We start from the raw sequence: 15,022 nt of genomic DNA, 5'->3' as shown, positions 1-15,022 counted from the left end.
TAGACCTTAAGTGTTCTCACCACAAAAAAGAAATGGTAATTATGTGACATGATGGAGCTGTTAGATAATGCTATGGTGGTAATCATTTTGTAATATACAAGTGTATCAAATCCATATGTTTTACACCTTAAACTCACATTGGCAATGTGAATGCCAATGTCATATGTCAATTATATCTCAATAAATCTGAAAAAAAAATAAAAATAAAACTGATATGGAAGGTCAAAGAAACTAGAATAGCTAACACAATTTTGAAAAATAAAAAAGTGGGAGACTTATCTTCTCAATATTAAGGTTTTCTAAATAGCTACAGAAATCAAGACTCAATGGCATTGGTGTAAAGATATATATAGATTAATGGGAGAGAATAGCTAACCCAGCAATAGACTCACACTAATTTGCCCTGCTTATTTTTGACGAAGCTATGGAAGCAAGTCAATGAAATTAGAATAGCTTTTTCAACAAATGAAGTTGAAGCAATTGGATATCCATAGCCAAAAAGAGGAACAATGACCCATCTGGTATATCTGAAAGTCAACTGGAAACAGTTTATAGACTTAAATATAAAATGTAAAACTATAAAAAGTTTTAGAAAAAATAGGAGAAAGGCATGAGAACCTAGGGCTAAGTGAAGAATTTTTACACTTGATAACAAAAGTATGGTCTGCAAAAGGAAATATTGATATTTTTGAACTCATAAAAATAAAAAAACTTTTGCTATGTGAAATACTCTGTTAAGAAGACAAAAAGACAAGCTATCGGGTAGGAGAACATATTTGCAAGACTCAGATCGGCAAATGACTAGTGTCTAGAATATACAAAGAACTCTTAAAACTCAACAATGGGAAAACAAACAACCCAATTAAAAATGGGCTAATGATCATCTGCCTTTTGCTCAGGTCATGATTTCAGGGTTCTGGGATTGAGCCCCATGTTGGGCTCCCTGCTCAGCGGGGAGTCTGCTTCTCCTTCTCCCTTTGCCCCTTCACCACCCCCCCACTGGTTCTTGCGCTCTCTCTCAAATAAATAAAAATAAAATCTTTTAAGTAGGCTAAATACCTGAACAGAACCTCACTAAAGAAGATATAGAGATGGCAAGCACATGCAAAGATGTTCAATACCATTAGCCATTTGGGAAATTAAAACCACAATAAGATATCACTACACACAAATCAACTAAGCTACAATAAAAATAGTGGTGACACCAAATGCTGATGAGGATGTGGAGAAACTGGATCACTCATACATTATTGTTGGGTATGTAAGATGGTACAGCCACTGTGGATGATAGTTTGGCCATTCCTTTCAAAGCTAACAATGAGTTTATTATACCACCCAAATACTGTACTTGCAGGCATTTAATCCTAATGAAGACTTAGGTTCACACAAAACCTCTAGACAAAAGTTCAGAGCAGCTTTATTCATAATAGCCTCAAACTGGAGGTAGTCAAGATATTCTTCAATGGATATAGAGTTAAACATAGCTTGGAATACTACTCAGCAATAAAGAGATGAACTATTGTTATCCACAACAACTTGGATGTATTTCCAGGGAATTATGCTGAGTGAAAGAAGCCAATATCAAAAGGGTTCATACTGCATGATTCAGTTTATAGTAACAAAATTTTTTGTTGTAACAAAAAAATTTTTGAAGTAACAAAATTATAGGGATGAGGGACAGATTACTAGTTTGCTAGAGGCTAGGAATGGTGAGAGAAGTGCTATGTGTGCGGTTATAAAGGGAAATTATGAGGTTATAAGGGAGATCCTTGTGGTAAGGGAATAGTTATATACCTTGATTACAGCGGTGGTTATATGAATCTACATATTTCAGAAAATGACAAACACATACATTGTACGATGTCAAACTTTTGGTTTCAATATGGTACTATCATTAGGCAAGATAAAACCCTTGAGGGGAACTGGATGGAGGGTGCACAAGACCTCCCTGTACAATTTTTTGCAACTTCCTGTGAATCCACAGTTTTTTCAAAAAGAAAAGTTAAAAAAAGTTAAACAAATAAAATGTTGGGAACAAACCTGGAATGTGAATGCCATTTTGTCTGATTCTAAAGTTAAGCTGTATAATAATAGAAACTATTAAATATTTTGGCCAAGTTCTGTTAAGTAACTTGCCAGATGCCACACAGTTAGAAAGTGATAGTGCAGGACTAGAATCCAGCTCTGGTTCCAAACATGCACTTTTAACCACTGTGTTGACTCTCTGAAACATATGGAAAGGGGAGGATCATGGCATGAAGAGAGGGAAAGAATTGTAATGGAGAGAAACTAAAGGAGAGAAAAGGAGGACAAAGTGGCAAATTTCATTCATTGTAGTCAGGGAAATAAAAATTAAATCCACACCAAGACACCATAACACACCTACCAGATTGGAAAAGCTAAAAAGTTTGATAATACTAACTGTAGTCAGGTTGTGGAGTACCAGAAACTCTTACACACTGGGCTGGGAGGGTAAATTGGTATAGCCATTTTGGCTAGGGAGGTTGACCATGTGTATAACCTACATGTAGCAATTCTACTCCTATGTATGTATTATGAGAAATCTGTGCACTAGAATATATTTTTCTAGAAATTTGTTTATAGTAACAAGAAAGTGTAACTAATGCAATTGCCTGGCAGCACTGGGACAGATAAAAAATCATGGGATAGGAAATGAGATAGGAGTCTTGAACACAATTATAAACCAATGAGACATATTATACACAGAACAACCTGCCCAACAACAACAGAATGAACATTCTTCTCAAGTACACATAGAGTATTATGCAGGATAGACCACAAAATAAGTCACAGCAGATTTTAAAAGACTGGAATCATGAAAAACATCTTTTCCAACTACAATGGAATGAAGCTGTAAACCAATAACAGAAGAAACCTGGAACATTCACAAATATGTGGAAATTAAATAACATATTCTCAAAACCAAAATAGCCAAAGATGAAATCAAAGAGTAAATTAGAAAATATAGACAAATGAAAATGAAAACACAATATACCAAAACTTATAGGATGCAGTGTAGGCGGTGCTCAGAGGAAATTTATAGTAATGCACATCTACATTAAAAAAAAGGACAAACATCATATGGTCTCATTCATTTGGGGAATATAAAAAAATAGTGAAAGGCAATAAAGGGGAAAGGAGAGAAAATGAGTGGGGAAAAATCAATGAGGGTGACAGACCATGAGAGACTCCTAACTCTGAGAAACGAACAAGGGATAGTGGAAAGGGAGGTGGGCAGGAGGATGGGGTGACTGGGTGACAGGCACTGAGGGAGGCACTTGACGGGATGAACACTGGGTGTTATGCTCTATGTTGGCAAATCGAACTCCAATAAAAAAATATACAAAAAAAGGAAAGATCCCAAATCAATAACCTAAGTTTAGTCCTTGAGGAACTAGAAAAATGAGAGTAAACTAAACCCAAAACTGGCAGAAGGGGAGGGAATAAAAAAGAAAAGAAGGAAGTTGGGGCTCCTGGTAGGCCCAGTCAGTAAAGCATGTGACTCTTGATCTCATGGTCATGAATTCCATGGAGCCTACTCAAAATTAAAAAATAATTAAATAAAAGATTAGAGTGGGGATAAATAGAGAATAGAAAAACAATAGAGAGAATCAATGAAAACAAAAGTTGGTTCTTGAATAGATCAATACAATTTGCAAGTCTTTAGATAAACCCTTAGACAAAGATGGGGGAGAAGAAACCTAGAATGCACAAGTAACTAAAATCAGAAATGAAAGTGGGGACATTACTGCCAACCTTAGAGAAATAAGGAGGAGTATAAGAGAATAAATACTATGAATTGTACACCAATAAATTAGATAATCTAGGTGAAGTGGACACATTCCTAGGAATACACAAATGACCTAAACAGACACAAAAAGAAATAGAAAATCTCAACAGACCTATGATAAGTAAAGAAATCACATCAGTTATCAAAAACCTTCTAAAGAGGAAAAGATGACTTCACTGGTGAATTCTACCAAACATTTAAAAAATAATTTTTTGTCAAATTCCCCCTAAAAATATAAGAGGAGGGAATACTTCCTAAATCAATCTATGAGGCCAGTATTACCCTGATACCAAACACAGAGGAAGTATCCCATGAAAGGAAAATTACAGACTAATATCCCTTATAAATAAAGACATAAAAGTCTTCAACATAATACTAGCAAAATGATTCCAACAGTGTATTAAAGGATTGCACGTCATGACTAAGTGCAATTTATCCTACAAATGCAGGAGGGGCTCAACATAAAAAAATCAATCTATGTGATATACCACACTAATAGAAGGAAGAAAAAAATACATGATCATCTTAATTGATGCAGAAGAGGCATTTGACAAAATCCCATACCCTTTCATGATAAAAAAAAAAAAAACTCAGAAAACTATGCATAGGAAGGAATTTCCTCAACACAATTAAGGGCATTAAAAAAAAAAACCCTAAGTAACATCATACTCAATGGTGAAAGACTGAAAGCTTTCCCCCTGAGATCAGGAACATTATAAGGATTCTCATTTTTATCATGGCTATTCAACATTGTACTGAAAGTTCTAGCCCAAGAAATTAAATATGAAAAAGAAATTTTATAAACATCCAAACTGTAAAGGAAGAGGTAAAACTATCTCTATTTTTAAAATGATGTAATTGTATATATAGAAAAACCCCAAAAGATTCACAAGAAAGCTACTAAAGCTAATCAATGAATTTAGCAAAATGACAGGGTACAAGATCAACACATAAAAATAAGTTGTTTCTATACCCCTGCAGTGAACAATCTGAGAAGAAATTTAAGAAAGCATTTTCATTTACAAAAGCATGCAAAAGAATAAAATTCATAGAAATAAATCTACCTAAGGAGGGGAAATACTTATGCACTGTAAACTACAAAACACTGCTGAAAGAAATTTAAAAAGACATAAATGGAAAGATATTTGATGTTCATGGGCAGGAAGACTTAATATTGTTAAGATGTTAATACTATCTGAAGTGGTCTACAGATTCACTGTAATTCCTACCAAAATTCCAACAGCATTTTTTTTTTCAGAAACAGAAAAGCCAACCATCAAATTCACATGGAATTTCAAGGAGATCCAAATAGCCAAAACAATCTTACAGAAGAACAAAGTTGGAGGTCTCAAACTTCGTGATTTCAAAACTTACTGCAAAGCCAAAGGAATTTTTTTAAAAAATCAGGATGCCTGAGGGGCTCAGTTGGTTAGGCACCTGACTCTTGGTTTCAGCTCAGATCATGATATCAGGGTCATGATATCGGGCTCTGTGCTCAGGGGGGAATTTGCTTGAAGATTCTCTTCCTCTGTACCCCTTCCCCACTCTCTCTCTTACATAAACAAATAATCCTTTTAAAAGAAGGATGATGCTGACTTAAGGATAGATATATGACCAATGCAGTAGAATTGAGAGTTCAGAATAAACCCATACATCTATGGCCTAGATTTTTAATAATTGTGTCAAATTTATTTAATGTGGAAATGGCAACCTCTTCAACAAATGGTTCAGGAACAACTGATTTCCACAAGCAAAAGAATGAATTTTGATCCCCCACCTAACGCCATATATAAAATTAACTCAAAATGAATCAATGACCTAAAGAGATAAACCATTAGAAGAAAACATAGGGGTAAATATTCTTAACCTTGGATTTGGCAGTGGATTCTTAGATATAATACCAAAGCAGGAGCAACAAAAGAAAAAAATCGATAAATTGGACTTCATCAAAATAAAAAATTTCTGTGTATTAGAGGACACAGGAAAGTTGAAAACACAATCTATAGAGTAGGAGAAAATATTTTCAAATTATAGATCTGGTAAGCATCTAGCATCAAGAATATATAAAGATCATATGGTAGTTCCATTTTTAATTTTTTTCACAATGTATATCAAACATCAAGTTGTATACCTTAAATGTATCCAATTCCTACTTCTCAATTATACCTCAATAAAGCTGTAAAAAGAATATATAGCGACTCCTGGGTGGCTCAGCGGTTGAGTGTCTTTGGCTCAGAGCGTGATCCCAGTATCCTGGGATCGAGTCCTACATCGGGCTTCCTGCATGGAGCCTGCTTCTCCCTCTGCCTGTATCTCTGCCTGTGTGTGTGTGTGTGTGTGTGTGTGTGTGTGTGTGTGTGTGTGTGTCTCATGAATAAATAAATAAAATCTTTAAAAAAATAATACTGCATTGCATATTTGAAGGCTGCTAAAAGAGTAGATCTTGAGAGTTCTCATCATAAGAAAAAAATTTTGTAACTAGGTATGGTGACAGATGTTAATGAGGCTTATTGTGGTGGTCATTTTGCAGTATATACAAATAATCATGATGTTGTATACCTGGAACTAATATAATGTTTTATGACAATTATACCTCAACAAAATAATAACATTTTAAAAATGGTAAATATGGTATATAATTGTGCCAAAGAGTACTCTATGAGTGTGCAGATGAATGAATAGCAGTTCCACTCATCAACATGGATGAATTTCACAAGTGTATTATTGAGAGACAGCAAGTAACAAAGGAATATGCATATTGTAATTTTGTGTGTATAAATTTCAAACATAGGCAAGCATAAGCCACATTGTTTCAGGACATATATATAGGTTCAAATATGAAGAAAAGCAAGGTTGTGATTACTACAGCAATCAGGAGAATAGTTAGCTTTGAAATTGACTAGGAATGGATTGATGGGCTTCTGGCATGCTGACAATGTTCTATTTCTTGATGAGGGTGGTGACAACATGAGTTTTGGATTTATATTTATTGTTTCAGTCTTTGCTACCAGAAGCACTGGAAATGCAGAATGTCAGACTTTACTCCAGACTTGCATTTTAACAGACCTCCAGGTGATTCCTATACACATGAAAGTTTAAGAAGCAAAGCTGTAAAAGTTTACCTATGTTTTATGCACTTTTTCTGAAGGTGCCATACATCTCAGAATCAAAAAAATATATATGGTATTAAGTTATTTCAGGTTCTATCCAGCTATTGACAGAACAGTTGTCTCTGCTGTAACTGGAGTCACATATAATAATAATGATGATAACAGGCATCTATGTGCCATGAAGATTAGTAGCGACTTGTGGGCTTGCTGCAGCAGGAAGAAGCAGATCTGTGGGCGCCTGCCCCAGCCACAGAGGGTGCAGGCCATGCAACTGGGTCTCAAGGCTGTGCAGATGCTTTGCCTTTCCTTCTATAGGTGGCTGCAGTTCTCATCCAGCTGCACGGGTGTGGCGGTATCACGGTATCACTGTCATGGTCACCGACGGGCTGGCCAACCACCGAGCCTTCCCTACTTCGCGCCCCTCCTGTGCCTGCATTGGAAGGACACTCTCCTGGGAAGGTGGTGGAAGTCTTATGCTCCCTGCAGCTGTGTCCACTCACCCATTTACTGGGTGTCCACCGTGGCTGAACTGGGGCGATTTTCAGAAGGAAACAGGAGCTGAGCCCATGGAGGGACGCTGGAGTGCATGGTGGAAGGAAGGCTCAGACCTTGAGCTGCTGGGTCTCCTCTGTGTCTAGTCCTGAGCTGTGCTACTCCTTCACGGACAGAGGGTTTGTGTTTTCCGTGCACCACCGCCCCCAATAAGAAATAGACCTAAACGCTGCAATTTTCTGATGTCCACCGCTCCATTTTTTTTCCTGCACAAACTCTCTCCACGTGCATCACAATATAATAAAATGTATTTGTTACTTAAAGATGCTTTTAAAAATTACCTTGAGTTCTCACTTAATGCCCTTAGTTAACTGACAACCCATGGAATTATTTTCAAAGTGGGAAATTTTTTGTGGTGAGATGGCAATGAGAAGACATGTTCTTGGGGAAAGCCTTAAATGCAAAATGCTTTTTTTTTTTACTTTTTAAAAATTTTTTATTTATTTATGATAGTCACACACACAGAGAGAGAGAGAGGCAGAGACACAGGCAGAGGGAGAAGCAGGCTCCATGCACCGGGAGCCTGACGTGGGACTCGATCCCGGGTCTCCAGGATCGCGCCCTGGGCCAAAGGCAGGCGCCAAACCACTGCACCACCCAGGGATCCCGCAAAATGCTTTTAAATACCAGCACCATTGATGGTAACCTACTATAGGAAGCTACTATATAATTTTTCCAGCGATTCATTATTCATTACAGTTACAATAAAAGATGCATGAGCTTAGGATTTAAAGTGGAATGAAATGTTCATTTTTTCAAGCTTTAAAAATCCAGCTGTTTGTTTTCTGTATTTGTGTATACCTACTAGTTTTAATTACACTAATAATTTCCCTTAGTTCTTAAATTTACATTAGCTTTTAAAATATAGAAAAAAAAAAATATAGAGAAAACAATCCCCATATAATTTAATCATTTGTGCAAATGGCAGACAGGGAAGTTATTGGTTTGTATTGTAATTATTGTAGTTCATGTTTTGAGTTCATTTGTACAATCACTAAATTAATAATTATCATTTACGTAAGCAGATTAGGTCATCTGCACTCATTTACAATTATAATTCAGAAATGATTAGATGTTCTTCAAATTTCCCAATTTCTTTAATGCCCTTATTAAAATTGTACATTAAAGAATTTTCCAATTATGTCTATTATCATAAGTAAATTTGGCTTAGTACATATAATTACTCCCATGCTATTGCATATAAATTTTCAATTAACCCACCTCTTTTCCAAAGTGTATGGCAAAACAAGTTGATTGTCATAATATTGTTCACAGCATTTGCTTAAAAGCCATGCTTGTTAAAATTCACAAGACCAGAACAAAATGAGTGGTATAAAATAGTATAGGAAATTCTTCAATAAAACAGGTATCACATTAGGTATCACTTGAATGTTCCTAGCTCTTTACTGCGATGTCTTGTTTGTTGGAAGAGAACTTTTGACTTATTTCAGAAATTCTTTAATAACATAGAATGCTGGGAAATACTTATTTAAAATCCACACATAGTTGAAAAGACATTGATTTTTTCAAATGATAAATGTAATGCATATTTATTATATAACATTTGGAAAATACAGGAAAACATGCAGAAAGCAAAAAAAAAAAAAAGATCATGTGTAATTTTGCCACCCAGAGATCATCTTTGTTATCATTTTGGTTTTTACCTTCCAAGATTCTTCAATGCATTCTTATCTATGTATCCATTTGTGTGTGTGCTGTGCGGTAATAAAATTGGAGCTGCATTATATAGACATACCGTTCAAATTCTTAGTTCTTATGGCTCCAATGAAAAGAATGATGTTTCCTTCCTTTGTATCTTTGTCACAGAACTGACTTATTTTTGTATTTCTTACAAAAGTTCTATACTTTGAAGAACAAAATTCCTGGTAATCAAAGGTAACTGAATCCCAATTCTCACACTTAGTAGCTGTGTGACCTTGGACAAAATACTTAACCACTCTATGCCCTCAGTCTCCTCATTAGTAAAATGGGGTTACTGATGGAGTATCCACTTTAGACAGTTGTTGTGAGGATCAAGTAGGTTAAATTAATATGAAACTTGCAGAACAGTGCCCAACACATAGTAAGCACTGTGTGTTTGCTCTATGAATTATTTTCCTAGCTTTTTGGAGCTTAAATAATTTGAGTGTTGCTAAGGTATCCAAATCTTGGAGATTTTCTTTTAGGTTAGTGATATTATTACTTTATGACAGTAATGCCATCCCCTCAGGTGGCATATGAAGAATATCATGTCTACTCTGTAGATGCCACATGAGGAACAGCCCGGGTATGGAGAATGGGAGGAACCAACTTAGAGACAGTGCAGAAAGGGTAAGGATTAAAGGATCCCTTTTTAGTTAGAGACATATTAATGGACTTTCCCAAGGTGCTAGAACTACTCTTATTTAATATTTCTATGAACACACAAAAAATGTTTCTATGAATGCTCTGAGAGTAAGAGTACATAGTTAAAGGTCTGTCTTTGCAAATAACACTAAGTTCTTCCAGTAGCAAACAAATTCATAGACATACATTAGAAAGAGGTCTTACTAGTTAGTGAGCAAAAACTAGAAAACACGCTTTTAAAATGAACTTTATTGAGGTATAATTTACATATAATAAATTGTGCCCATATGAAGAATACAGTTGGACAAGTTTTGACAAATATATCCACCCGAGTAACCACTGTCAAAATCACCTTCCACCCTTGGTCCCACTCAGAGACTCAGAGAGCCATTGATCTTTCTTGCCCTGAGCTTTAGTATTTCATATAAATGGAACTGTGCGGTACGTACTTTTCTGCGTCTGGCTTCTTTCATGCAACCCATGTTGTAGCATGTGTTAGTAGTGTACTCCTTTAAATTTGGAATGGCATTTTGACATGCTGACTAGACGACTTGTTTACCCACTCACCTGTTGATGAACAGTTGGGTCGTTTCCAATTGTGAGCTAAAAATCAGTGGTGTGCTGCAGCTGGTTCATGTTGACTTGGGGGAGCTGATGGTGCACACCTGTTCTCAACTCCATGTTCAGTGACCCAGGTTGGTAGCTTGAAATCAAAGGTGGCGGGAGTATTTACACCAAGGAAAATGACTAATCAGGACTTCTCCCCCACAGGGAACCAGTTTTACCATTTCTCCACTGGTATTGTGAATGGAGATGCAATGAATATTCATGTAGAAGTTTTTTATAGACATAAGTTTCCATTTCTTTTGGGTGAATACCTAGCCATAGGATTTCTGGGCCTTATGGTTAGTGAATGCTTAATTTTATAAGAAACTGCCAAGGAGTTTTCCAAAGTGTGCCATTTGACATTCCTGCAAACAATGTATGGAAGTTCCATTTGCTCTACATCCTCACCAGTACTTGGTATGGTCAGGCTTTTAATTTTCGCCATTCCAGTGGTTGTGTAGTGGTATCTCACACAGTTTTAATGTGTCTTTTTATGAAGATGAATAATAGTAATAATATATAATAGATACATTATAATATATAATATAATAATAGATGAACTTTTTTTCATGTGCTTATTGACTATTTTTATTTATGTCTTCTCTCTTTTTATTAAAAGATTTTATTTATTTATTCATGAAAGATACAGAGACAGGGAGAGGCAGAGACACAGGCAGAGGGGGAAGCAGGCTTCATGTAGGGAGCCTGATGCAGGACTCAATCCAGGGACTCCAGGATCACACCCTGGGCCGAAGGCAGGCGCTAAACCACTGAGCCACCCAAAGATCCCTTTTGTCTCCTGTTTTGACTTTCTATTCATGCTTTTTGGCCATTTGGGGGGTTGGTGTTTGTGTTCCTGTGGAGTTGTAAGACACTTTGTGTATTTTTGGTACAAGTCCTATATCAGATATATGTATTGGTAAGATTTTTCTCTCAGTCTAAGGCTTGCCTTTTCATTTTCTTTGTCTCTTTCAAAGAGCAGAAACTTTAAATTTTTATAAAGTTCATTTTATCATTTTTTAATGGTTCATATTTTTTGGATCCTATGTAAGAAATCATTCCTTAATTCAAGGTCAATTTTTTTCCTATATTTTCTACTAGAAAATTTGTAGGTTAGCTTTTACATGCAAATATGATTTATTTGAAGTTAATTTTTGTGTCTAGTGTGAGAAAAAGGTTGATTTTTCTTTAAAGGTTTTTTATTTTTTCCCCATATGGATATCCTATAGTTCCAACACCACTTATAGAAAAGGCTGTCCTTTTCCCCTCACTGAATTTCTAAGACAGTCTCATTGATAATTGATCGACTGTATATGTGTGGATTTATTTATGTATTCTATCCAAATCCATTGATCTATATGCCTATTCTTGATTAACATAGCTATTCAGTAAGTCTCAGAATCAGATAGTTTGCTTTCAACTTTGTTCTGTTTTGTTTATTTGCTTATTTCTTAAATTGCTTTGGCTTTTCTAGGTCTTTTCCATTTCCATATACATTAGAGGATCGGTTTGCCAATTTCTACAAAAACAGCATGCTAGAACTTTGGGATTGTATTGAATCTATAAATTAATTTTGGAGGATTGATATAAATTTTTAGCCTTCTAATCCATGAACACGGTGTATCTCTCAATTTATATGTTTGATTTCTTTTGACAATGGTTTCAATGTACAGGTCTTGCTCATATTTTGTTAAATTTATTCCTAAGCATGCCATATTTTTGAATACTATTTTTAAAAAAATTTTAGTTTCCAATTTTTCATTGCTAGTACATAGAAATAAAGCTGTCCTTTATATTGTGTTTGTACCCTGTTATCTTTCTAAATACAATTATTCTTGTAGCACTTTTGAAGATACTTTAGAATTTTTTTTACTGTACACAACCATGCCACATGCCAATAAAACCAGTTTTACTTCTTCTTTTTCACTATGTTTATCTTTGATTTCCTTCTACTGCTTTGCAATGACTAGGATGTCTAATGCAGTGTTTTAGGTGTGTAGAACGTGTAGAAGTGATCTTTGCCTTATTCCTTTTTTCCCCTTGTTTCTGATCTTAGAGGAAAAGCATTCAGTCTTTTTACCAGTAAGAATGATATTTGCTGTAGATTTCATCTAAGTGCCTTTTATTAAAAGACTGAGGAAGTTCCCTTGTATTCATGGTGTGCTGAGAATTTTTATTATGAATAGATGTTGAATTTTGTCAAATGCCTAGATCTTTTGAGATGATTATATGTTTTTCTCCTTTATTATATTAATATAGATAATTATATTGATTAATTTGGATGATATAACCCAACTTTGCATTCTTGGGATAAACCCCATGTGTTCATGGTGTATAGTCTTTTCTGTATATTGCTGGATTCAGTTGCTAGTATTTGAAAGAATGTTTGCCTCTGTTTATCAGGCATACCAAGCTGCAATTCTTTTCTTGTAACAAACACAAAACACCCTATTATTGTTTTATGACAGTGTCAGCGAACTATGGCCTGCAGACCAAATCTGGCCCACAGTCTGTTTTTGTAAATAAAGTCTTACTAGAACCCAGCCACATTTATGTGTTGTCTGTGGCTGCTTTCACAATATAATGGCAGATTTGAATAGTTGTGAAAGAGACCATATGGCCTGCAAAGCCTAAAATATTTTTTTTTCCTCAGGCTCTTTAGAGAAAATGTTTGCTGACTCCTGCCCTAAGCCATGGTGCATCTAGATGTGGAATTCTGGAAACATGGTCAAGTCACCATTCTACAGGAAATAGAGAGAGAGAGAATTGGGACAAAATGGAAACAATTTCGAAGAGGGAACTGAAATGACTAAGATGTTTGGGATTTGGGGGCACTGGGGGTCGGCGATGGGGAGTGCAAATAGCTACAGAAGGACAGACTTCTAAGATTAGAACTTTTAATTCTGGAAAGAATAAAGACAAAAGGGAATTTTGATAACCAAAATCTATCTGATTTATGAATGTTTAACAGATACAGTGAATTCTAGTTTGTTGGGAGAAGGAGTCTGCCATGGGCCCTGAATGTCCCTGCACCCTTGCACATTCCTGCTGATAGTGACATTCTTCAAGACTTAACTGCATTCTGACCCTGAGCAGTTTCTACAGCTAGTCTTTTTTTTTAAAGATTTTATTTATTTATTTATTTATTCATTCATTCATTCATTCATTCATTCATTCATGAGAGACACACAGAGAGAGGCAGAGACATAGGAAGAGAAAGGAGAAGCAGACTCCATGCAAAGAGCCCAATGCGGGACTTGATCCCAGGACTCGATTCCAGGACTCCGGGATCACGCCCTGAGCCAAAGGCAGATGCTCAACCACTGAGCCACCCAGGCGTCCTTCTACAGCTAGTCTTCTAGGTAGTTAAGATAGGCCAAGGAGACCACAGCATGGCTACCACAGGTTTACTCACTCTGGAGGTGGGGGGATGCTATGTTTACTATTTGCTACCATGGTGCACCACCTTTAACTTTGGGTCCCTCAGCTGTAGCATAACCCATTGCACACGTAGCTGACACTTGGGCCGAGAGCAGTACCCCATGGGAATTTGATTCAGGGGAACCAGTGCTGCCACCCTGATGCTCCTGCCGTTTACGGGGCTATGAGTAATAAAGTATCTTGCTCTAGTCCATTGGATCTTATCGTCTACTTGTGGCACCTATGACAAGCCACTATGCTTCTCCAGTAATCTCTTTGGGAGCCTTGTTACTTCTTGCCACTTTCTAGGAGTTTTGGGTTCCTTCCTGACAAAACTTGTTTACTGAATTCCAAAACGTAAGCCAAAAGGGCATACCTGAGGTTTAAAAGAAAGATATTACAATGGAATATTACTCAGCCATTAGAAACGACAAATACCCACCATTTGCTTCGACGTGGATGGACCTGGAGGGTATGATGCTGAGTGAAATAAGTCAATCGGAAAAGGACAAACATTATATGGTCTCATTCATTTGGGGAATATAAAAATTAGTGAAAGAGAATAAAGGGAAAGGAGAGAAAATGAGTGAAAATGTCAGTGAGGGTGACAAAACATGAGAGACACCTAACTCTGGGAAATGAACAAGGGGTAGTGGAAGGGGAAGTGGGCGGGAGGTTGGGGTGACTGGGTGATGGGCACTGAGGAGGTCACTTGGCGGGATGAGCACTGGGTGTTATGTTATATGTTGGCAAATTGAACTCCAATAAAAAAATTTAAAAAATTAAAAAAAATAAAATTAAAAAAAGATATTCTGGCTAGTTAATGTAGCAGGAAGTAGACTTTGGAAAGTAATTAATTACTAAAGAATTGAGAAAAGCAAAAAAAAATCCGTTTCTTTTTGACATATTCAGCTGACATAAGCATAAACGACATGACATCACACACTTCTCAGTGACCCCTCCGACCGAACAATTTGGGGATCTGATCCGACGTTGTCATTCTAGGTGCAACCTTGTTTCTCTCCTTGATATCTTGTCCTTATCACCTGGGACATTTCTGTAAGAAGGGTGCATTCCTCCGTCTTCACTCACAGCAACTTCACTTGGCTGTGTTTGACCCTGTGACAATGGTCTGAGATTTTTTTTCTCCCACCGCACTGATCGTTCTTTTGGTGTT

The sequence above is a fragment of the Canis lupus genome, chromosome X, assembly GCF_011100685.1.
Source record: "Canis lupus familiaris isolate Mischka breed German Shepherd chromosome X, alternate assembly UU_Cfam_GSD_1.0, whole genome shotgun sequence".
In the NCBI taxonomy this organism is placed as follows: domain Eukaryota; kingdom Metazoa; phylum Chordata; class Mammalia; order Carnivora; family Canidae; genus Canis; species Canis lupus.
This window is presented reverse-complemented; position numbering follows the sequence as displayed.